Genomic DNA, 26,366 nt, shown 5'->3' with positions numbered 1-26,366 from the left:
AACTGTTGATCCAGGGTTTCTGGACTGACCGAATTTTGGTGGGCGTCATCCGCTTCCAGATGAAGCTCATGGCCTCAACCGTGAACTCAGAGACATCCTTATCATGACAGACATTCCAGTTGAAGTTATCAAATCTATAGCATGGAGACCAATTGGTCGGACCAACAATGGACGGTTTTAACTATGGTCGCCTCTTGTTTCAGCTTCTGCCAGTTCATTGGCAGAAGCAAGATGGAGGAGTGATCCGACTTCCCAAACAGCAGACGGAGGAGGGCTTTGTAAACATTGTGGAAAGGAGAGTAGCAGTGGGCGAGCATGCTATCTCCCCGTGTGCTCACCTGGATGTGTTGACAAAACTTCGGAGAGACTTTAGACTGTGACGCTCTGTTAAGGTCTCTGGCAACGATGAAAGCAGCCTCTGGGTGTGCAGTCTCCAGGGTGCTGATGGTCTCGTACACTTCCTTGAGAGCCAGGTCAGTATCAGCCTGCAGTGGAATATCCACAGCTGTGATAATAACAGCGTGAACTCCCTAGGCAGCCAGAAAGGTCTACAAAGCAGCTCCAGATACTCCAGATCTGGGGAAAAGAAGGATTTGAGGGCATTCACATTCCGGGAGTCACACCAGGCATTGTTGACTGTGAAGCATACCCCTCCCCCTTCACTCTTCCCAGAGAGGTATTTACACCGGTCCACCCGGAAAAAGGAGAATCCAAGGGGCTCGATGGCGTGATCGGGTATCTCTCCTCCATCAGCCAGATCTCCATGAAGCACAAAACTTTGCATTATTTTGTTTCCTGCTGACAGGAGATTCTGGCTCTCAGTTCGCACAGCTTTTTGTCCAGGGACTAAACGTTAGACAGGTTATGCTAGGGATTGGCGGCCTCAACGTCACCAGGACGCCGGCCATTCTCCCCCGACTCCGGCACAGCTTCCAAGGTAATGGTGGTGTAATAAACAAGCCTCCCATGGATTGTGAAAACAGGGTTTCCCAGTGGCAAAGGTGGCACTTTGTGGGTAAATGCCATCTTCCCGATGTTCAGAAGAGTCAGTCGATCATATCTAACGTTACTATCAGCTTCTTCAACAAGAAGTGTTAAGGAAATCGCGGAAATTATCAGAGCAGTGCACTCCCCAATGATGAATTCAATGGTGGAGACGGCTTTACCTGTGATGGACTGGGCACATCCACTCCTTATTGAAGGATTTTCCATTCAAGGGCATTGGTGTTTCCATACCAGGCCATGATGAATACACTCTCCGTTACACATCAATAGAAGTTTGTTAAAGTTTTAGATGTCATGCTGAATCTCCGCAAACTCCTGAGGAAGTCGAGGCACTGCTGTGCTTTTTCCCTAATTGCATTTATGAGCTGTGCCAAGGACAGGTCCTCTGAAATGTTATCACTGAGGAATTTAATATTACTATGTCATCTAAATCTTTGACAAATTTCTAAACATGTGCTGTAGAAGTATGCTAACCAATTGTATCTGGATCAGAAAATCTCCTTTCGGTTGTAAGTCCAGCCAGTTCCATCGTGGGCACCAGCCTTCATCGATGACATCTTCAAGCAATACCTCAAGAATTAAGGACCGTCACCCTCAAGGACAAGCCATGTCTCCATTGTTACAATCAGGCAAGAGGTTCAGAAGCCTCAAGATGTACATTCTCTGTCTTAAAAAGTTTCTTGCCCTCACAGTCAGATTTCTGAATGGACCAATATCATTTCCTCATGCTTCGCACTATATTTTGAGATTTCAACACCAAAGCTATGTCAGGATGCTGTTTATTGACTACAGCACAGCATTTAAAACCATTATTCCTACAGTCCTGTTTGGAAAGCTACAGAATCTGGCTCTCTGTATCTCCTAATTCCTAACTGGAAGACCTCAAACAGTTCAGATCGGAAATAACATCTCCACCTCACTGACAGTCAACACTGGTGCACATCAGGGATGTGTGCTTAGCCTACTGCTCTATCTGTCTACATCCAGGACTGTGTGGCTAAGCACAGCTCAAATGCCATCAATAAATTTGCTGATGATACAACCATAGTTGGCAGAATCTCATTCTTTTGATCTCACCTCAATTAGTTTAATGTGGTAGACTAACTGGTGTAGGCAGGGCCGGGGCTCCCAGGTTTGGTCCTCAGTCTGTCATTTGAAATGGAATAACAGTGGAGACTGTATTGCGAAGACCCTGGTTCACTACAGGTAAAATGGGCCCATTGGCTTTCTATATCAATATATATGAAAGGCTTCAGTCACACATGCTTTGAGTCAATATTTTGGTGGAATTCATTTTAGAGTTAAGGCATAGTCCACAGTTAAATAGGCTACACACACATAGGAGCAAAATTTGCCCATTTGACCAATCAAGTCCACTTCACCATTTCACCATGCTGATCTATTTTCCTCTTCAGCTCCAATCTCCTGCCTTCTCTCCATATTCCTTCATGCCCTGACTAATCAAGAATCTATAACCATATAACAATTACAGCACAGATACAGGCCATCTCGGCCCTTCTAGTCCATGTCGAATGCTTACTCTCACCTAGTCCCACCTACCTGCACTCAGCCCATAACCCTCCATTCCTTTCCTGACCATATACCAATCCAATTGTTTTTTAAATGACAAAATCGAACCTGCCTCTACCACTTCTACTGGAAGCTTGTTCCACACAGCTACCACTCTCTGAGTAAAGAAGTTCCCCCTCGTGTTACCCCTAAACTTCTGTCCCTTAACTCTCAACTCATGTCCTCTTGTTTGAATCTCCCCTACTCTCAATGGAAAAAGCCTATCCATGTCAACTCTATCTATCCCCCTCATAATTTTAAATACCTCTATCAAGTCCCCCCTCAACGTTCTACGCTCCAAAGAATAAAGACCTGTAACTTAGGTGCTGAAACCCAGGTAACATTCTAGTAAATCTCCTCTGTACTCTCTCTATTTTGTTGACATCTTTCCTATAATTTGGTGACCAGAACTGTACACAATACTCCAAATTTGGCCTCACCAATGCCTTGTACAATTTTAACATTACAATTTTAACTATACTCAATGCTCTGATTTATAAAGGCCAGCATACCAAAAGCTTTCTTCACCACCCTATCCACATGAGATTCCACCTTCAGGGAACTATGCATCATTATTCCTAGATCATTCTGTTCTACTGAATTCTTCAATGCCCTACCATTTACCATGTATGTACTATTTGGATTATTCCTACTAAAATGTAGCACCTCACGCTTATCAGCATTAAACTCCATCTGCCATTGTTCAGCCCACTCTTCTAACTGGCCTAAATCTCTCTGCAAGCCTTGAAAACCTACTTCATTATCCACAACGCCAGCTACCTTAGTATCATCTGCATACTTACTAATCCGATTTACCACCCCATCATCCAGATCATTAATGTATATGACAAGCAACATTGGACCCAATACAGATCCCTGAAGATCTATCAACCTCTGCCTTAAGTATACATAAAGACTTGGCATCCACGTCTGCCTAAGGCAAAAAATTCCACAGATTCACCACTCTACATAAGTATAAGGGGAAAATAGAGGATAGAAACCACAGGACAATAACTTTTCAAAATAAACAAACATATATAAGAAAGCATGGGGATAAATTTTTATTGAATGATTTATCAGTTGTAACTACAACCTTGGCAATAAGTAAATAATTTGTCCTATGCTTCCAAATTACATGGGAGAAAAATAAGAACATTCTAGCAAAAACATACAAATTAAACATTTAAATACAAGGATATTTTCACCCAAAACCTCAAAATAATAATAATGATTCAATAATTAGAGCCCCCACACCCCTAACTTTTCATCCAGTTATCTCAAAATCAATCCAGCACACAACCTGAATCTGTAAAACCAAGGAAATTTAAAAATACATTAAGTCCAAAATTAATCAGTTCCAAACAAAAGTGGTTTAAAAACACATATATAATCCAAAATCCCTTAACAATGATTTTCTGTTTCCATATAAAGGCCATTCCTGGAAACAGCACAAAATATTAAACAATCCACATTCTGAACTACTGAATTGTGCAAGGTTTGGTAACCAGATCTAATGTGCTCTTCATGAACAAATTTTGACTTCTGTTCATAATGTGGAAGTAAGTAATTGGCAGCAACAGATCAACCCAGGTAGTTTCATATATATTGGCACAACTTAGCTGATTATACTTACAAATGTATTTATAGATATCTTCTATGTATTTAATTCTGTATATTTACAAAATTCTAGCACATTAGGCTGCGCTGCCCATCAACCTATTGATTTAACCTCAGCTTAATCATGGGACAATTTACAATGGTCAATTATCCTAACCGTTACACCCTTTAACTGTGGGAGGAAACCCAAGCAACTGGAGGAAAACTATGCACACACGGGAAGAACATACAAAGCTTCTTACAGAGGACGCATGCCTTATGAGAATAGGTTGAGTGAACTCGGCCTTTTCTCCTTGGAGCGATGGATGATGAGAGGTGACCTGATAGAGGTGTACAAGATGATGAGAGGCATTGATCGTGTGGACAGTCAAAGGCTTTTTCCCAGGGCTGAAATGGCTAGCACAAGAGGGCACAGGTTTAAGATGCTTGGAAGTAGGCTCAGAGGAAATGCAAGGGGTAAGTTTTTTTTACGCAGACGGTGGTGAGTGCATGGAATGGGTGCCAGCAGTGGTGGTGGAGGTGGAAACGATTGGGTCTTTTAAGAGACTCCTGGATGGTTTCATGGAGCTTAGAAAGATAGAGGGCTACGGATAAAGCCTAGGTAGTTCTAAGGTAGCTTTGTGAACCGAAGGGCCGGTACTGTGCTGTAGGTTTTCTATGTTTCTTACAGAGGACGCTGGAACTCTGAACACTGGCACCCTGAGCTGTAAACGTGTCGCACTAATCACTACACCGACGTGGCGTCCAAGTGAGAAAGATTAGTAAGGGCATCAAAGGTTACAGTGAGGGGACATGAGAATGGGGTTGAGAGGGAACACAAATCAACCATGATTGAATAAACACTTATTATTGATTTTTTTATTGCTGAAATTGTGAAGTCCTTCCACTCCTCCCCTCATTTTTACACCAGGCAACTCTCTAACCGATCAAAGTAAAGGAGAATGAGGCACAGTGAATGATAGAGATGGTGAGTGAGTTACTTATGGAATTGTTTAAGAAAGTGGAGATGAAGTAATCTGAGAAGAAATCAAAAGGAGTAAAGAGCGATGTGAACACGAGTAAATGGCAACAGGAAACGTACCAGCATTGTCCAGTCATGATGGATTAAACCAGAACTCCCAATCAATGTGATCAGTAAAGTGAGGATACTTTCAGAAAAGGAGAAGAACTGCTAGATGACAGGATCACATTGCTCGCCTTCTACTTGCCATCTCATAATAATGTTCAGCAGGCCAGGCAGCATCTACAGAAAAGAGGAAACAGTCGACATTCCAGGCTGAGATCCTTCATCCTGATGAAGTTTTTCAGGCTGAAACATCAACAGTTCATTCATTTCATTAGATGCTGCCTGGCCTGCTCAATTCCAGCAGCATTTTGTGTCTGTTGGTTTGGATTTTTAGCATCTACAGATTTTCTTATGTTCATAATAATGTTTCTGTAAGTTAGTATTTCAGAGATTTCTAGCTCTCAATTATTTTTCCTCGATAATTTCTTCTAGCATTTTGTATATTTTCTGCTCAGCATTAGTTTCCCATTTTTTCAGATAAACCCACATAATTTTGCCATTCTTTCTAGGATCTTTATTTAGTGTATCCGCACAGTGTGTCTCATTGTGAAAGATATATCTCAAATTATTTTCGATGTCCAACTCTTTAGCAATTGGATTGGCAGCAGCTTGACCAAGCATCTTCATCTCTAATTGAATTCTTTGTTCTTTTTGTTCAAAGTAACTGCAAAAAATCCTCTGCCTCTCGACCAAGGAATTTTCATAGTATTTTATTAGTGCTCTTGCTCTAATTTCCCAATCTCGTACGTTCTGCACCAGTTCATGGTGATTTTTCTTTGTAGACCATTTCTGAATGGTGTAGTCTTCATATTTCATGGAACAAAGAACAAAGAACGCAGAATATTACAGCACAGTACAGGCTCTTCGGCTTACGATGTTCTGACAACCTTTTCACCCACTCCAAGTTCAATCCCTCCTACCTTGACCTCCATTTTTCTATTATCTATGTAACTATGTAAGAGCCACAAATGCCCCGAATGTATCTAATTTTACCACCACCCCTGGCAGGGCATCGCACATACCCACCACTCTCTGTGTAAAAATTATTTGTCTGACATCCCCTTATACTTGTCTTCAACCACCTTAAAATGATGCCTCCTTATAGTTGCCATTTCTGCCCTGGGAAAAATTATCTGGCTGTCCCCTCTATTTATGCCTCTTAACATCTTGTAAACTTCTGTTAGTCACCTCTCACCCTCCTCTGCTCCAAAGAAAGAAGCCCTAGCTCACTCAATCTATCCTCATAAAGCACACTTTACCAGGCAGAATCCTGATAAATCTCCTCTGCATCCTCTCTAAAGCCTCTGCATCTTTTCTATAATGAGGTGACCAAAACTGAACACAGTACTCCAGTGTGGTCTCATCAGAGTTGCAACTTTACCCTGACACTCTTGAACTCAATCCCTGACTATCGAAGGCCAACGCACCATACACCTTCTTAACCACACTATCAATTTGCATGGCAACTTTGAGGAATCTCCAAGGTCACTCTGTTCGTCTACACTGCTAAGAATTCTTCCAACAACCCAGTACTCATCTCCAATTCAAACTCCAAAATGAATCACTTCACATTTTTCTGGGTTGAACTCCATCTGTTACTTCTAAAACCAGTTCTGCAACCTGTCAATGTCCTGTTGAAACCTATCACTACACTATCTATAACATCACCAACCTTTGTGTCATCTGCAAACTTACTAACCCATCCTTCCTCTTCCTCATCCAAGCCATTTATAAAAGTCACAAAGAGCAGGAGTCCAAGACCTGATCCCTGTGGAATACCATTAGTCACTTAACTCCAGGCAAAATAGGCTCCATCTAAAACCACATTCTGCCTTCGATGGGCAAGCAAATTCTGAATCCACACATGCCCCCTGACTTTTTGAATGAGCCTACCATGGGGAATCTTACCCAACACCTTATTAAAATCCATACACTCCCCATCCATCACTCTACCTTCATCAATGTACCTTGTCATGTCCTGAAAGCATTTAATCAGGCTCATGAGGCATGACTTCCCCCTCACAAAGTTTAATCAGACTATGCTTTCCTAAATGCTCATAAATCCTGTCCAATCTTCTCCAATAATTTGCCCTCACTGAAGTCAGACTCACTGGTCTATAATTCCCAGGGTTATCCCTATCCCTTTCTTGAACAAAGGACTACATTTGCCATTTCCAGTCATCTGGCACCACTCCTGTGCTAGTGAGGATGCAAAGATTATCAACAAATGCTCATGTAGTAACTCAGGGTATATCCCTCAGCCCGGGGATTTATTTATCCTAAAGTTTTTCAGAACTTCCAGCACATTCACATTTCTTACTGTCAGCATGTTGGAGCTGATCAATCTTTTTTAGAAATGTCAAGATCCCTCACACTGCTGAATACTGAAGGACCTCCCCTACTTCCTCTGACTCCAGGCACATTTTCTCTGCTATCCCTGATCAGTCCTACCCACACTCTGGCCATCCTCCACATGCATGTACTATGCCTTGGGGCTTTCCTTAATCCTACTCACCAAAACATTTTCATGTCCCATGTAGCTCTCCAAAATCCATTCTTCAATTTTTCTTCAGCCTTGTAACTCTCTAGAAACCCTGTGTCCGACTCTTTCTTCTTAAACCTTAGGTAAGCTTCTTTTTTCCTCTGCATAACATGTTCCACATCTCTTGTCAATGCTGGTTCCTTTATCCCACCATCCTTACTCTGCCTCAATGGGACAAACCAATCCAGAACCCCCTGTAAGTGCTCTCTAAACAACCCCCACATTTCCATTGTGTATTTCCCTGAGAACAAGCATTCCCAATTTATGATCAGAAGTTTCTGCCTAATAGCCTCAGAATTCCCCCTCTCCCAATTAAAAACTTTCCCACACTGTCGACATCTATCCCTCTCTGAAGCTATGGTAAAGGTCAGGTAGTGCTGGTCACTGTCTTTGAAATACTCACCAACTGAGAGATAGATCTAACACCTGACTTGGTTCATTGACCAGCGACCAATCCAAACACCTTTAGTTTGAGAGTAGGTCCACTGCCCGAGTAGAAAAGCGAGCAGCGGGTTGCAGCCGTGTAGTAGAGCTTTCAACAGCAATCAATCAGCATTTGTATTTACTGTATCTACTGTATTTAGTGCATCTGTATTTACTAAGGAAACTGGAATGGAGTCTATGTAAACAAGGCAATCAAGTAGGGAAGTCATGGAACTTATACAGATTAAAGAGGAGGAGGTGCTTGCTGTCTTGAGGCAAATCAGAGTAGATAAATCCCCAGGGCCTGACAGGGTATTCCCTCAGACCTTGAGGGAGACTAGTGTTGAAATTGCAGGGGCCCTGGCAGAAATATTTAAAATGTCAATATCCACGGGCCAGGTGCCAGAGGATTGGAGGATAGCTCAGGTAGTTCCGTCGTTTAAAAAAGGCTCAAAAAGTAAGCCGGGAAATTATAGGCCGGTAAGTTTGACATCGGTAGTAGGTAAATTATTGGAAGGAATACTAAGAGATAGGATCTACAAGTATTTGGATAGACAGGGACTTATTAGAAAGTCAGCATGGCTTTGTGCATGGTAGGTCATGTTTAACCAATCTATTAGAGTTTTTCGAGGAAGTTACCAGAAAAGTGATGAAGGGAAGGCAGTGGATATTGTATACATGGACTTCAGTAAGGCCTTTGACAAGGTCCCACATGGGAGGTTAGTTAGGAAGATTCAGTCGCTAGGTATACATGGAGAGGTAGTAAATTGGATTAGACATTGGCTCAATGGAAGAAGCCAGAGAGTGGTAGTGGAGGATTGCTACTCTGAGTGGAGGCCTGTGACTAGTGGTGTGCCACAGGGATCAGTGCTGGGTCCATTGTTATTTGTCATCTATATCAATGATCTGGATGATAATGTGGCAAATTAGATCAGCAAATTTGCTGATGATACAAAGATTGGAGGTGTAGTGGACAGTGAGGAAGGTTTTCAAAGCTTGCAGAGGGATTTTGACCAGTTGGAGGAATAGGCAGAAAAATGGCAGATGGAGTTTAATGCGGACAAGTGTGAGGTATTGCACTTCGGAAGGTCAAACAAAGGTAGAACATACAAGGTAAATGGTAGGACACTGAGTGTCTCAGAAAGGCAGCATTCATTATTAAGGAGCTCCAGCACCCAGGGCATGCCCTTTTCTCACTGTTACCATCAGGTAGGAGATATAGAAGCCTGAAGGCACACACTCAGCGATTCAGGAACAGCTTCTTCCCCTCTGCCGTCTGATTCCTAAATGGACATTGAAGCTTTGGCCACTACCTCACTTTTTTTTATATAGAATATTTCTGTTTTTGCGCATTTTTAATAATCCATTCAATATACATAATTGATTTACTTCTTTGTCTATTATTATGTTTTATTTTATTTATTATTGTTTTTTCTCTCTCTGCTAGGTTATGTATTGAACTTAACTGCTGCTGCTAAGTTAACAAATTTCACGTCACATGCCGGTGATAATAAACCTGATTCTGATTCTGAGCTGCAGCTGAATGAACTCTGAATCATTTGGGAGGCTGAAAGAGTGATAGATAAGACACATAGGAAGGTAATTATGCCCAAGATTCAGGACACAGGAATCTGGGTGACAGTCAGGAAGGGGAAAAGGTTAAGGAGTCATTGGTAATCCACATATATCAATAACATTGGGGGGTTGACCTAACAGAGGGAAGTCCCAGTGGTTGAGACTCTGGGACTGAGTCTGCCTCTGAGACTCAGAAGGGAAGGGGGAGAAGAGGCGCACTATGGTGATTCATTAGTTAGGGGAACGGACAAGAGGTTCTGTGGGCAAGAATGAGATTCCCAAAATGGTATGTTACCTTCTGAGTGCCAGGATCTGGGATATCTCGGATCAAATCCTCAGTCCTAAATGGAAGGGCAAAAAGCCAGAGATCATGGTCCATGTAGGTAAGTATGACATGGGTAGAATGGGTGAAGAGGTTCTACAAAGGGAGTTCAGGAAGTTAAGAGCTAATTTAAAGAGCAGGTGCTCCAAGGTTGCGATCTCAAGATTGCCACCCATGACACGTGTGAGTGAGGCTAGAACTAGGAAAAATATACAATTTAATATGTGGCTAAGGAACCGGTGTAGGAGGAAAGGCATAACAATTTTGGATCACTGCACCAGACTAAGATCCCAGCAGGAAGATTTGTTAATATTGCATAGTAGGATTTAAAGTAGAGTTGCAGGGATGGGAACAGTTGATGGAGACGTTGTGGAGGTAGATGTTGGTAAGGCCACAGTTAGGAATCAAAGGGTTGAGCATAGTGCAACTAATGCCTTGAGCTGCGTATATTTCAATGCAAGAAGTTGTTATGAGTGATGAACAGACCTGATGGAAATGGGGTGCAGAGTTAACCATTTACCCCCCCCCCCCCGCCGAGAACTATGAACTATTGCTGTTGCTATGCTGCTACTGAGAGAGAGAGATGAAGCCCAGGCAAGAACATCTGCTGCAGATAAGAGGGAAAGAGAGACTGTTGATTTATTGTATTTTGCCTCTTCCTAGATTATTTATCTTTCACTACAAGGACTTAACTTTGCTCATTAACATTCCTCAGGAGACAGCAGGAGTGGCCTGATTTGATGGACACAGTCATTCAGAGTTGATGGATAGCTGAGACCCCGTTAGTAGGGATAAAAGACAGCTCTGGAGAGACACCCTTCAGACACACCAGTAGACACTGACTGAGTGTTGGTAACCCACAGGAAGGTGGGGGCTTTGGAGACCAAACCAGGAGATCGGTCAGTAAAGCTCACAGTGTTACGGCGGGGCCGGTGGGGACTTGTGTGTGTGTCCACTCATGCCAGAGTGATGAGTCCACCACAGAAGAATGGTCTAGCTGAAGAACAGATGGGTCATAGCTGAATGACCACAACAATACGACGGAATAAGAAAGCAATAGAAGGTTTGCCTGCTGCAGCTGTTACATCTCGCTCGCGCTCTCTCTCTCTCCAACGATTACAACACAACAACCATAACTACCTCAGCACGCATGAACTGAACTGAACTTTATATTTTTCTATGACAATTCATTTACCCCTAGACATCGATAGAGCTTGTTTATTATTGATCATTATCATTCCTACACTTTTAGGTTTATTACTGCTAACTTGTTTTATATGTATATTTGCATTTTCAATACTGTATTGTGTAGTTTACTAATAAACACCTTTAGTTTTGGTACCACCAGACTCCAACAGATATTTCTATCTTTGCTAGTCTGACAACCAGTTACGGGGTACTTAACAAATTGGGGGCTCATCCGGGATTTGATTACCAAATTGTGGGGGCCAGTGAATCGGGATAAAAGTCCCTTATCTGATCTGGTTGCACGGATAACCAGACAGGAAACCAGCAGAGATGGAAATTGACAAATTTTTAAAAGACCCGACTTCGGGGGCATTAGAGGATGCCAGGAAGGCGGAATTGGTGAGTGTTGCAAAACGATTAAATCTCTCGGCGGTGAAATCATCGATGAGAAAGTTGGATATACAGAGAGCAATAGCTGTGCATTATGTATCCGAGGGTGTGTTCACGTCAGATGTATTGGACCCATTCCCTGGGAGGAAACCAGCCGAGGGTGAGGTTCAGTTATAGATAGAAAGATTAAGGTTGGCTGCGGAGAAGGAGAAAAGGGAGCATGAACTCCAGATAAAGGAGCAGGAGGCTGTGAAGGAACGGGAAGAGAGGCAGTTTGCGCTGGAAATGGAGAGGTTAATGGCATCACAGGGAAGGGACCGGGCAGTAAACCCAAATGAGGAGTTCAAGATTGGTCAGGTGATCCAGTTGGTACCTCCATTCGAGGAGATGGATGTCGATAAGTACTTCCTCCATTTTGAGAAAGTGGCTGTGAATCAGAACTGGCCTAAGGGGAAATGGGCTGTTCTGTTACAGAGCATACTTAGGGTGAAGGCTCAACAAGCGTATTTGTCATTGTCTATGGATGAGTCTAAGGATTATGAAGAAGTAAAAAGGGCTGTATTGAGGAGTTACGAGTTGGTGCCAGAGGCATACCGGCAGAAGTTCCGGAACTTGAGAAAGCTGTGGAACCACATGTATTTAGAGTTTGCCCGTGAGATGCAAATGTATTGTGAGCATTGGTGCACCTCAAAAGGGGTCGTTGGGAATTATGATAAACTGTTACAGTTAATACTGATGGAGCAGTTCAAAGGTTGTATCCCTGAAGGTATGAACACGTACTTGGACAAGAAGGAGACAGTGACTCTGTCTGCGACTGCCAAGTTAGCAGACGAGTATGCCTTAACCCACAAGATAAAGTTTTCCTCAAATAAGAGCTACCAGAGAGGCAGTAGGGACGGCAGAGAAAGCCCACCGGCTAAGGCAGAGAATAAGCCGGAAGCTAGTGGAAAAGTTGAGGAGGAGGAAAAACAGGCTGGCAGGAAGGTTCCTAGCTTTACGTGTATTAATTGTGGGAAAGCGGGCCACATAGCATCTAAGTGCTTTGTTCTGAAGAAAGAGACAGGAAGAGGGAAAATGGCAGTCCTGACTGGTTGCATTGAGCCGGTCAAAAGATCAATGAGGAAGGCAAAGTTGGATAGAGCCCAAGAGGAGCATAAGAAGTTTATCTCAGAAGGGACGGTGTCTGTGAAGGAAGGAGAAACCACAGTTCCAGTGCGGATCTGGAGAGATACTGGGGATGTGTATTCAGCAGTGAAGCTGACAAGCAAGCCTGTAAGTGCTGAGGACCTTGTAAGTGTACAAGGCCTTGGTGAGACCGCACCTAGAATATTGTGTGCAGTTTTGGTCCCCTAATCTGAGGAAAGACATTCTTGCCATAGAGGGAGTACAGAGAAGGTTCACCAGATTGATTCCTGGAATGGCAGGACTTTCATATGAAGAAAGGCTGGATCGACTAGGCTTATACTCACTGGAATTTACAAGATTGAGGGGGGATCTTATTGAAAAGTATAAAATTCTAAAGGGATTGGACAGGCTAGATGCAGGAAGATTGTTTCCGATGTTGGGGATTTCCAGAATGAGGGGTCACAGTTTAAGGATAAAGGGTAAGCCTTTTAGGTCCGAGATGAGGAAAAACTTCTTCACACAGAGAGTGGTGAATCTGTGGAATTATCTGCCACAGGAAACAGTTGAAGCCGGTTCATTGGCTATATTTTAGAGGAAGTTAGATATAGCCCTCGTGGCTAAAGGGATCAGGGGATATGAAGAGAAAGCAGGTACAGGGTTCTGAGTTGGATGATCAGCCATGATCATACTGAATGGCAGTGCAGGCTCGAAGGGCCGAATGGCCTACTCCTGCACCTATTTTCTATGTTTCTATGACCCGCCCATAGATTCCAAGATTTATCCCGCATGCACAATCACTCGCAGCATGTCTAGAAAGGCAGCTGAGACAGGAACCCGTTTAAATGAGTCTAGTGTTGATTTAGCTGAGACGTTTTTACCAATCTTGTACCAGGAGAGGTTAGAGGATGGTAAAATGGAGGATAGTGGAGCTATGGAAAGTAAGGGAGACAAAGCAGATTTAGTGTTGTCAAGGAACGGAATTTTGAACCTGGTTCATAAGATACCTCTGGGTGGACATTTTGGAGTGAGGAAGGAGGTTATGGAGGGACAGAGTAAAGATGAGAAACAGATGGGGCAGTTAGAAGGTCCAGGGTTGGACACGGATGATCTGTCTGGCTTGACAGAGCTGTTTTCAGTTGAAGAAGTTAAGTGTGTTCCTGATGATATAAGGGTAGTCCTAGATGAAAAGGATGCCGCTACCTTGAGGGAGTCTGCTGGGTTAGCAGACGAGGTTGTTTTAACCCGCAAGTTTGAGTTTACTCCAGATGGGAGTTGCCCAGAGAGTAACTGGGAGGATCAGGGGAACTTGGAATTTGAAAGGGGACTGGTATTGAAAGCCTAGGAGAGGCAGATGTCCCGTTTGCTTGTGTTCAGGTTGTTGAAGTACCTGTGGAGTCACAGGATACTGAACCTTGTGTGGAAGCTCTGAAAAAGTCTGAGGTATCTGATTTAGTTGAAAAGGAATGCAGTCCTTTTGGGTCAGATAGACTTGGTTCAGTGAAGAAAGGGTTAACCTTGGCTCCGGGAGAAAGCGAGAATTCTCAGTCACTTGTGCTGAAAGTTAATGATGAGATGAAAGCTGGTGATGTGGATGTTATTGAAGATATTGAGGGGAAAAGTGTTACTAAACTTTTGAATAAAGTAAATTTAAAGTCTGTATTGATTTTAGAAGCCTTGACCATACTGAAGGAACAATGGCTTGTTAACAAGGTGCCTGTGAGTCAATTACAGTTTGTTTTGGAATTTAAGGATAAACAACTTGGTGATGTTGTTCAAGGATGTGATTTGGAGAGACAGAACTTAAAGTGTTGTTTTGACCAAGAGGGATCACCTGCAGATGTTAAACTGGAAACTAACAGAATTAAAGATCCTGAAAATAAAATTAATGACTTGCTTAAAATTAATGAGTGGTTTGGAAGTTCAGCAAATGGGCTTAGTTTGGAAAACATTGGTGATAAGATAGCTCCTGTGAAAGGAGTCTGTGAAAGCCTGTTCCAAGCTGGTGAGCAAGCTAACCACGCGAGAGTTAAGTGAAAAAGAGGCAAAGGTTGACCAAATGCCACTTTGAATAACAGGATCTGGTTTTGAAGGAATTTGACTTTTTTTTTAACAAAGCATGTGAATAATAAAGACAACATCATGGAAGATTGAATGTTAAGTTTCAATGTAAAATAGAGATTAGTATTTGCACAAACTTCTGTAATGTGCCACAGTATGATCACACATGTATTGGTTCACACTTTGTAATATACATCTAAGCTAAGAACACAATCCTTTGGTATTTTTGGCTAACATGAAGAATAAAAATAGGCGGTTATTAAGTTGGAGTCTGTTGTTACAGGAATTCGATATTAAAATACAACATGTAAAGGGGAGTGATAATGTAATTGCTGATTGTTTATCCAGATGTTAATTTGAAAGTGTATCTGTATTATTCTTGTAGTTAAGACCACTTCTGTATTTTGTTAAACTCTGTAATTCAGTAATATGCTTTATTAGTTAATTTTCACCCTGGGGAAAATTCCTGGAAGGATGGGGGTGTTATGAGTGATGGACAGACCTGATGGTCAATGGGGTGCAGAGTTAACCATTTACCCCCCCCCCCCCCCGAGAACTATGAACTATTGCTGTTGCTATGCTGCTGCTGAGAGAGAGAGATGAAGCCCAGGCAAGAATATCTGCTGCAGATAAGAGGGAGAGAGAGACTGTTGATTTATTGTATTTTGACTCTTCCTGGATTATTTATCTTTCACTACAAGGACTTTACTTTGCTCGTTAACATTCCTCAGGAGACAGCAGGAGTGGCCTGATTTGATGGACACGGTCATTCAGAGTTGATGGATAGCTGAGACCCCGTGAGTGGGGATAAAAGACAGGTCTGGAGAGACACCCTTCAGACACACCAGTGGACACTGACTGAGTGTTGTGAACCCACAGAAAGGTGGGGGTTTCAGAGACCGAATCAGGAGATCGGTCAGTAAAGCTCACAGTGTTACAGCAGGGCTGGTGGGGACTTGTGTGTGTGTCCACTCATGCCAGATTGATGAGTCCACCACAGAAGAACGGTCTGGCTGAAGAACAGATGGGTCATAGCTGAATGACCACAACGATATGACGGAATAAGAAAGCAATAGAAGGTTTGCCTGCTGCTGCTGTTACATCTCGCTCGCTCCCTCTCTCTCCAGCGATTACAACACAACAGCCATAACTACCTCAGCACGCATGAACTGAACTGAACTTTATACTTTTCTATGACAATTCATTTACCCCTAGACATTGATAGAGCTTGTTTATTATTGCTTATTATTATTCCTACACTTTTAGGTTTATTACTGCTAACTTGTTTTATATGTATATTTGCATTTTCGATACTGTATTGTGTAGTTTACTAATAAACACCTTTAGTTTTGGTACCACCAGACTCCAACGGATACTTCTATCTTTGCTGGTGTGACACCCAGTTACGGGGTACGTAACAAAGTATTGCAGGAAAGGCAGATGAACTCAGGGCATGGATCAACGCCTGGAATTAAGAGGTTGTAGCCAATAGTGAGACTCAGTTGCAGGAGGGCCAGGACTAGCAGCTCAATATTCCAGGGTTTTGTTGTTTTAGGTGTGACAGAGCAGGAGGGATTAAAAAAGGATGGTGTTACGAGTCGGGGAAAATGTCACCGCAGTGCTTCATCAAGATAGATTGGACAATTCAATGAGTGAGGCATTATGGGTGGAACTGAACATTAAGAAAGGTGTGACCAAGGTAATGGGGCCATGTTACAGAACACCCAACAGAATTAGGGATTTAGAGAAACACATTTATTAAGAGATTGCAGACTATTACAAGAAACTTAAGGTTGTTACTTTGCACATTTTGACTGGGAATCCCATACTATAAAAGGGAGAGATAGGATAAGAGTGGATTGGAACAGGCTGTTTTCAGGTGAAGTTGTACTTGGAAAGTGGGAAACCTTCAAAAATGAAATTTTAAGCTACAAAGCTTGTATTGCCTGTCAGAATAAAAGCTAAAGATAACAAGTGTGGAGAATTTTGGGTTTCAAGAGATATTGAGATGCTGGTTAGAAGAAAAAACATGCATAGGCAAGAAGGAACAAATAAGGTGTTTATAGAGTACAAGAAATGAAAGAGAACAATTAAGGAAGAAATCAGGAGAGCTAAAAGGAGCAATGAAGTTACTCTAGCAGACAAGGTGAAGGAGAATCCTACGGGATCCTACAGGTACGTTAAGAGCAAATAGATTGTAAGAGACAAAATTGGTCCTCCTGGAAGACCAAAATGGTAATCCATGTGTGAAGCCAAAACAGATGGGGGAGATCGTAATGAATTCTTTGCATCTGTACTTACTCAGGAGATGGACACAGAGTCTACAGAAGTGAGGTAAAGCAGCATCGACTTTATGGACACTGTACAGATTACAGAGGAGGAGGTGTTTGCTCTCCTGAGGCAAATCAGAGTGGATAAATCCCCAGGCCTGACAAGATGATCCCTCAGACCCTATGGCAGGCAAGTGCAGATATTGCTGGGGTCCTAGCAGTGATATTTAAAACATCCTTAGTGATAAGAGAGGTACCAGAGGATTGGAGGATTGCCAATGTTGTTCTGCTGTTTAAAACAATGGAAATCAGAAAATTATAGGCTGTGAGTCTCTTGGCAGATGACACCAAGATTGGGGGTGTAGTGGACAGTGAGGAAGGCTTGTAGAGGGATCTGCATCAGCTAGAAAAATGGGATGAAAAATGGCAGATGGAATTTAGTGAAAAGAAGTGCAAAGTTTTGCACTTCTGTATGACCAGCCAGGGTAGATGATACACAGTGAACGGTAGAGCACTGAGGAGTGTGGTAGAACAAAAGGATCTGGGAATACAGGCCTATGATTCATTGAAAGTGGTGTCACAGGTAGGTAGGGTTGTAAAGAAAGCTTTTGGCACATTGGTCTTCATAAATCTATGTACTGAGCACGGAAGATGGGATGTTATGTTGACATTATATGAGATGTTGATGAGGTCTAATTTGAAGTATTGTGTGCAGTTGTGGTCACCTACCTCCAGGAAAAATGTAAATGAGGTTGAAAGTGTGTAATGAAAATTTACAAGGATGTTGCCAGGTCTGGAGGACCTGAGTTATAAGGAAGGATTGAATAGGTTAGGACTGTATTCTTTATAATTTAGAAGACTGAAAGGAGATTTAATGGAGGTATGCCAAAGTATGAGAGGTATAGGAAAGGAAAGGTACATCACATCTGGAGTTTCTCCGGTTAGTGGACGATTTTCCCACACGCCTCTCTGATGAATTGGGAAACCGCGTTCGAGGCAAGTTGCAGCAGTGGTTTGCCATTGCCTTCTGCTGGGTGAGTTTTTTTCATAGAGATAACCAGCTCTTAACTCAGCACGGATGAAAAGCGTGCAGGGAGCTGGCCGAATTCGAACTCGGGACCTCCCGCCCCACAGTCCAGTGCTGATGCCACTATGCCACCAGCCGGGTCAGAAGGGGTATAGACGGGATAAATTCAAGCAGGTATTTTCCACTTAGGATGATTGGGACTACAAGCAGAGGTCATGGCTTAAGGGAGAAAGGTAAAAAGTTTATGGGGAACATCTGCACTTGGAGGGTGGTGAGTGTGGAATGAGCTGCCAACAGAAGTGGTCCATGCAAGCTCGATTTCAATGTTTAGGAGAAGTTTAGTTAGGTACATAGATATTAGGGACATAAAGGGCTATAGTCCCAGTATAGGTCAATGTGAGTAAATGTATTTTTTGACATAGACTAGATGGGCTGAAGGGCCTGTTTTTGTGCTGTACTTCTCTGTGACTACGTGACTCTGTTGCCGAGCATCAGATCCACTGTGGCTCTTTTCCAGTCGGCCTGTCCACATATTCCATCAGGAATCTTCCTGGTCACACCAAACCAATTCCACTCCATATAAAATTTTGCTCTAAGGAGGTGCCAAGTAATATTAGGGAGGTTGAAATCACCCATGACGATAACCCTGTTAGTTTTGTATCTTTCCAAAATATAACCATATAACAATTACAGCACGGAAACAGGCCATCTCGGCCCTTCTAGTCCATGCCGATGCTTACACTCACCTAGTCCCACTGACCCGCACTCAGCCCACAACCCTCCATTCCTTTCCTGTCCATATACCTATCCAATTTTACTTTAAATGACAATACCGAACCTGCCTCTACCACTTCTACTGGAAGCTCATTCCACACAGCTACCACTCTCTGAGTAAAGAAATTCCCCCTCGTGATACCTCTAAACTTTTGCCCCCTAACTCTCAATTCATGTCCTCTTGTTTGAATCTCCCCTACTCTCAATGGGAAAAGCCTATCAACGTCAACTCTATCTATCCCCCTCATAATTTTAAATACCTCTATCAAGTCCCCCCTCCACCTTCTACGCTCCAAAGAATAAAGACCTAACTCGTTCAACCTTTCCCTGTAACTTAGGTGCTGAAACCCAGGTAACATTCTAGTAAATCTCCTCTGTACTCTCTCTTTTTTGTTGACATCTTTCCTATAATTTGGTGACCAGAACTGTACACAACACTCCAAATTTGACCTTACCAATGCTTTGTACGATTTTAACATTACATCCCAACTCCTATACTCAATGCTCTGATTTATAAAGGCCAACATACCAAAAGCTTTCATCAGCACCCTATCCACATGAGATTCCACCTTCAGGGAACTATGCACCATTATTCCCAGATCACTCTGTTCCACTGCATTCTTCAACGCCCTACCATTTACCATGCATGTCCTATTTCGATTAGTCCTACTAAAATGTAGCACCTCACACTTATCAGCGTTAAACTTCATCTACCATCTTTCATCCCACTCTTCTAACTGGCCTAAATCTCTCTGCAAGCTTTAAAAACCTACCTCATTATCCACAATGCCACCTATCTTAGTATCATCTGCATACTTACTAATCCAATTTACCACCCCATCATTCAGATCATTAAAGTATTTGACAAACAACATTGGACCCAGTACAGATCCCTGAGGCACACCACTAGTCACCGGCCTCCAACCTGACAAACAGTTATCCACCACTACTCTCTGGCATTTCCCATCCAGCCACTGTTGAATCCATTTCACTACTTCAATATTAACACCTAAAGATTGAACCTTCCTAACTAATTGTCTGTGCAGAACCTTGTCAAAGGCCTTACTGAAGTCCATATAGACAACATTCACTGCTTTACCCTCGTCAACTTTCCTAGTAACCTCTTCAAAAAATTCAATAAGATTTGTCAAACATGACCTTCCACGCACAAATCCATGTTGACTGCTCCTGATCAGACCCTGTCTATCCAGATTATTATATATACCATCTCTAAGAATACTTTCCATTAATTTACCCACCACTGACATCAAACATACATCAAACATAATTGCTAGGTTTACTCTTAGAACCCTTTTTAAACAATGGAACCACATGAGCAATACGCCAATCCTCTGGCACCATCCCCATTTCTAATGACATTTGAAATATTTCTGTCAGAGCTCCTGCTACTTCTACACTAACTTCCCTCAAGGTCCTAGGGAATATCCTGTCAGGATCTGGAGATTTATCCACTTTTATTTTTCTTTAAAGCGCCAGCACTTCCTCCTCTTTAATCTGACTCTAACTCGTAATCTGTTGCTCACGTGTCTCTGTTGCTACATGGGTGGGAGGGGGGGTGGGGGGTGAGGCTGGAGTCTATAACATATTTCTAATTAAGCGATCAAGCCGACCGGTGGTGTAGTGGCATCCGCACTGGAATCTCAGGTGAGAGGTTCCAGGTTGAAATCCAGCCAGTTCCTTGCAAGCTTTCCATCTATACTGGGCTGAGAGACCAAGCTAGCAAACCAGCCTCATAAAAAGCAGACCACTCACACTGACTCCATAGACAATTCTACCATGAAATCCTCTCTTTCTGCAGCTGTGACATTACCCTGGTTAGCAATGGCACACCCCCATCTCCCTTCCTGTCCCTTTTGAAACATCTCCATCTCAGAACAACCAGCAGCCATATCTGTCCTCACATGCTGTTCTCATTTGTTCAGTTTCTTTCGTTCTCTAGACCAGATCAATTCTTAAAAAAACAATGATAGCAGCTTTCATTCCAGATTTTTTAATGCAAATAGAAAGCTTTCAAATACAACTAGATTGTTTCTTTTGAGAAGCAAAAATAACTCTCAAGTTGTCTGATTTGCAGCATAAAGTAAACTATAGGGGTTATAAAATGAAGGGAGTTGAGATGTATTTAAAAAAAGACCATTGACTGGCCCAAGGGTCAAAAATGTTATTTTGCATTTCTGCATAATTGTCCTTTACTACTGAAGAGGACCAAATCTGCTGTAAATATTGTGGTACAATGAGGACATAATTCTAATACAAATCAACACTTACGGATGACAGCAAAAAACAGCATAGGAAGTACTGGAGCGCAGTTCCATTTGCTTCCACCACCATCTCTGCGATTGGGTAAGATATTCCAATTCTCTCCTGGTGCATTTAGGTTATCCATGGGGTCTCAGTTTGCTGCCAATAACAACAATGCCTAGAAAGATAAAGCAAATGTTTCTCCAAAAATGATGAACAGATAGAAATGTAGTGGCTTGTATTAAAATATCATTATAAACACTGCTGTGGAAAGGTATTTAAAATAAAACTGTTAAAACAGTCCTTGTGACTCCTCAGCCAATGATGTGCTTCAAGCAGAATACCACTGACATTTCAAATTCAGGAAGTGGAAGATAATGGAACCAAACGTTTAACATGATCAACAAGTTCCATTTTGAAGAAGTTGATGAACTAATTGCTTTTAACATTGCCTGTCTTGGTTAAAACAAACATGATATTGTGAAAATTAACCTGCACTATATGATGGAGTTTAAGATGGTGCTACTGCAGGTAGGCGACAGCTTATTGGTGGTTTTCATGGCAAGACATTTGACTGAATACTCCATTGGTAACACATTTATGTGGAAAATTATAGCAAATCATCGCAAATAATGAAGAGATAAGCGTAGACGGAGCTGATCCAAGGGTCGAGGCATGCGGGTGTGAGATGGAGTCAGAGCGAAGTCGAGGCATGTTCCAGGAGAAGTTGGAAAGAAATTGAAAAGTTGGAACTTTGGAAACAAGGTTGGAGTGAGCAGACTGGAGAAAGGTTGAAGCGGAGTTGTTTCGGAGCCCATCCACCTAACGCGGGAGTGAAGTTTGATCCATCTAAGAGCCATGCCAATTTGGAAAGGTTGAGTATGGGCTGGAAGTGGCAACGGATTTCACAAATTCACCACACTATAACTACAGAAATTCCTCCTCATCTCCATTCTAAAAGGTCGTTCCTCTATTCTGAGGCTGTGGCCTCAGTTGGAGAAGGTACTCCTCTATCCATACCCCTGGCCTGTGAACAACTCCAGGTACTTCTCCTGCCACTGAACATTGTTTCAAGAATCAAAACTTACAGTGAGGTTTCGTTTCTTGATGGCATGATGTCAGTGAGAAGAGATTCTCAACAAATTGACATCCTCCTTTAACTATTCTTCATTTTCACTGGCATATGTCATGAAATTTGTTATCTTTGCAGCAGTAGTACAATGCAATACATAATAACAGAAAAAAACTGTGAAAAGTATTAAATATATGTGTGTGTATATATATAGTATATAATTTTTAATAGTTCAAAGGTTTCAAAAGTACATCTAATGTCAGAGAAATGTATACAATATACATCCTGAAATGCTTTTTCTTCTCAACCATCCATGAAAACAGAGGAATGTCCCCAAGAATGAATGACAATTAAATGTTAGAACCCCAAAGTCCCCCCCAGCTCCCCTCCCTCCTGTGTGTAAGCGGCAGAGAGCAACAATCCCCCTCCCCCCACTGGCAAATAAAAGCATCGGCACCGCCCCCGAGCGCTCAAGCATGAGGAAAGCAACAGCAAAGACACAGACTTACAGTTACCCCAAAGACTACATTGTTCACCCGGCATTCATTCATTCACACACACACACTCTCTCTCTCTCTCTCTCCCCCCTCCCTCTCTCTCTCCCTCTCTCTCTCCCTCCCTCTCCCTCTCCCTCTCTCTCCCTCTCCCTCCCTCTCCCTCTCCCTCTCCCTCTCCCTCTCTCTCCCTCTCCCTCCCTCTCTCTCCCTCTCCCTCTCTCTCCCTCTCTCTCCCTCCCTCTCTCGAAAAAGAGATGTCTCTGTTTCACAGCGAGCAGGGAGACTAAACAAACAACTTGCTGGATTACAATATTAAAAGACCGTTACATTGCTTTTATTGAGCTCTGTGCCCAAAGATCTCAAGTCTATGGGCACAGAGCCATAGATATTCCGACTCCCCCCAAGGACGCACGAGTCTCCTGCAGAGACCCTTTCAATCCGCCGGTCTCCAGAGCCCTGAGATCCTAGACCTCCAAATCTGAGCAAGACTCTTAGGCCGAGCCCTTGGCATACCGAACAACAGCCAGTTATGAAACCCCAAGAGTGGGTTCCATTTCCACAAAGAACTGTAGTTAGCGTGTAACTCCATGTCAGGGTCTTCAAAAGAACACTGAAAGGGAAAAATAAAGATATTAAAGATAGAAATAGAGCTGTTTTTGAAGATGCAAGCATAGAAGTTGCTGTTTTGTGCCATCATTACTTCGCTCCAACTCCATGTAGTTAAACATGTAGTGCAAAATTAGAAATTAAAGAGTTGCGTGATAGTGTTCATGGGTTCAACGTCCATTCAGAAGTTGGATGACAGACGGGAAGAAGCTGCTTCTGAATCATTGTGTGTGTGACTTCAGGCTCCTGCACCTTCTCCCTGATGGCAGCAAAAAGAACAAAGCATGACTTGGTTGCTGGGATCCTTAATGTTGGACACCATATTTTGGAGGCTTCGCTCCTTGAAGATGTCATGGATACTATGGAAGCTAGTGCTCGTGATGGAGATGACTCAGTTTACATCTCTCTGCAGCTTACTTCGATCCTGTGCAGGATATATATACTTACTTCCATACCAGATGGTGATGCAGCCAGTTAGAATGCTCTTCAAGGTATATATGTAGAAATTTTCAGGTTAACATTCCTTTCACACTGAGCTTAAGTTTCCCTGGCCCCATGAGCACTTACTTTGTTGAGTTTAGCATAATGTCTGTTTTATTCATCGGTTTTGTGAACATTCATTTCGGAATAGCCACGACATCTGCCCCAGTGTCCATTTTGAATGTCACTGCCTCATTTTGCAACTGAACTGTAGTACACTAACCTTGCCTATTTGAATTTAAAGCCCCATGGAAGCCTGTCTCTTTGTCTAAATCATGGTCTTCTTTGACCTCCTAAAGAACTGTTTTCAAGTGACACTGGCTTTTATAATGACCAACTCTATTGCATTGGTGGCATTTCACTTATTTTGCTGGACAGAACTCTCTGACATGGAATGGAGACACACCCAGTCTCCTTCTGGTGGGCACTTCACCTGCTCTTTGTTTCACTTTTCTGTTTTGTTTCAGCTGAGCTCTACTGTCTCCTCTTTCTGTAATCTTTGTGAATGCACCTTGTCTCCTCTCATTAAACATATTTTACTTCCCTGTGAAATATCCTTTGAATTTGTCCTGGACTGTTTTGTGCTCCTTTTCCAGAGCATCTGTCAGTCCTACTCCATCCATGATATCATCTGCTTTGTCCCCCCATGCAGTATATCAGTGTACTTACTTGATGCTCGTCTGAATTCTGAGTGAGATTGCTTGCAACCCTAAATCTCTCAAAGCATCAGAGCCATCTCTCAAATTCCCTTGGGTTAGAAAAATCAGATATCTGGGAGGACTTTAGTAGGTAATTAGATATAGGTATTTCAGGTATTTGTTCCATTTTCCTTTTTGTTTGTCTACTTATTATTTCATTTATTTGAATTACAAAGGTCTTCTTTTCTCTCTGAGAGTTTGACTGACTTCTCTGCTGTGTCTGTGTCTCTGTGCACTTCCCCAGGTTAGTTGCCCACAGATTATTAAAATGTAGCCACTTTGGGTGCAGCCTGTAGGTTTTGCCTAGTAACCCAAGTCAGGTCTCTGCTCAACCTCATAGCAACTAGAACAGGCAGTCCAGGTTGACAAGTCTGGCTGGTTAATCTGTTCTGTACCTTACAATATTTCATTTTTGCATTTTACTTTATTTATGTGTAATTCATCTGCAGATTTTTATCCTTATTTTCATATGTAATCATGTGTTAGGTGTACTACTGTGCTTTACATCCTGGTTCAGAGAAATGTTACTCGTTTCACAGTATACATGCATATAGTTAAATGACAATAAACTTGATTTGACTTGAATTCCATGGACACTTCCCACAGATATAAGCCAATAAGAACAGACTTACTGTGAATTCTTTCTTGTGTATTTTCTCACTAGGTCTGTAGCTCAAATTCGTCGATGATCAACTGCTTCTGACACCGTGTTGTATTCGATATTGAGGAAGAGGGCAGAGAGACACACAGACACCAGCTTGCAGGCTACTCAGCTGAACTTTATTACTAACCTTCTTATACAATATGTGAATTCCTCCCATGTGGGAGTGGCTGAATGGAATAGGATTAACCCATTAACTATCACAACAATGTAGATGCAGTGAGATATGAATCCAGAAGATGAAAGCAAGAGTTAAGTTGACTGAGACTGTTTACTTGAACATAAGACCATAACATGTAAGAGCAGAATTAGGCTATTTGGCCCATCGAGTCTGCTCCACAATTTCATTATGGCTGATCCAATCTTCCTCTCAGCCCCAATCTCCTGTCTTCTCCTCATATTTCTTCATGCCCTGACCAATCAAGAATCTACCAATTTCTGCCTTAAATACACATAAAAACTTGGTGTCCATCGCTGCCTGTGGCAAAGAATTCCACAGATTCACCACTCCCCGGCTAAAGAAATTCCATCTCATTGCCAAAAGGATGCCCCTCTATTTTGAGGCTTTGTCCTCGGGTCTTAGACTCTCCCACCATAGGAAACATCTACTTTGTCAAGGCTTTTCAACATTCAATAGGTTTCACTGAAGTTACCCCTCATTCTTTTGAATTCCAGTGAATACAAGCCAGAGCATTAAATGCTCTTCATGACATGTAGTTCAAACCTGGAATAATTTTCGTGAACCTCCTTTGAACTCTCTCCAGTTTCAGCACATCCCTTCTAAGATAAGGGGCCCAAACCTGCTCACAATACTCCAAGTGAGGTCTCACCAGTACTTTATAAAGTCTCAACAATAGCAAAATATCACCAAATATCTTATGGTCTCCAAGGTTAAGGAAGGACATCCTGGCTGTAGAGGAAGTGCAGCGTAGATTCACAAGGTTAATTCCTGGGATGTCCGGACTGTCTTATGCAGAGAGGTTAGAGAGACTGGGCTTGTACACGCTGGAATTAAGGAGATTGAGAGGGGATCTGAGGCAGGAAATATGTTCCAGATGCTGAGAGAGTCCTGTACCAGAGGGCATGGTTTAAGAATAAGGGGTAGGTCATTTAGGACAGAGTTAAGGAAAAACTTCTTC

General features: G+C 42.4%; 1 long non-coding RNA gene across 1 annotated transcript; it reads right to left on the bottom strand.

Annotated features, from left to right (window-relative positions):
• Positions 1–3,704: 3,704 nt before the first annotated feature.
• Positions 3,705–25,335, bottom strand: LOC140729841 (uncharacterized). Its single transcript, XR_012099414.1, has 3 exons — positions 25,199–25,335; positions 21,241–21,391; positions 3,705–6,060 (listed from the first exon to the last, which is right to left on the bottom strand). It is a non-coding gene; the product is annotated as an uncharacterized lncRNA (long non-coding RNA).
• Positions 25,336–26,366: the final 1,031 nt, after the last annotated feature.

The sequence above is a fragment of the Hemitrygon akajei genome, chromosome 1 (assembly GCF_048418815.1).
Source record: "Hemitrygon akajei chromosome 1, sHemAka1.3, whole genome shotgun sequence".
Taxonomy (NCBI): Eukaryota; Metazoa; Chordata; class Chondrichthyes; order Myliobatiformes; family Dasyatidae; genus Hemitrygon; species Hemitrygon akajei.
This window is presented reverse-complemented; position numbering and strand designations above follow the sequence as displayed.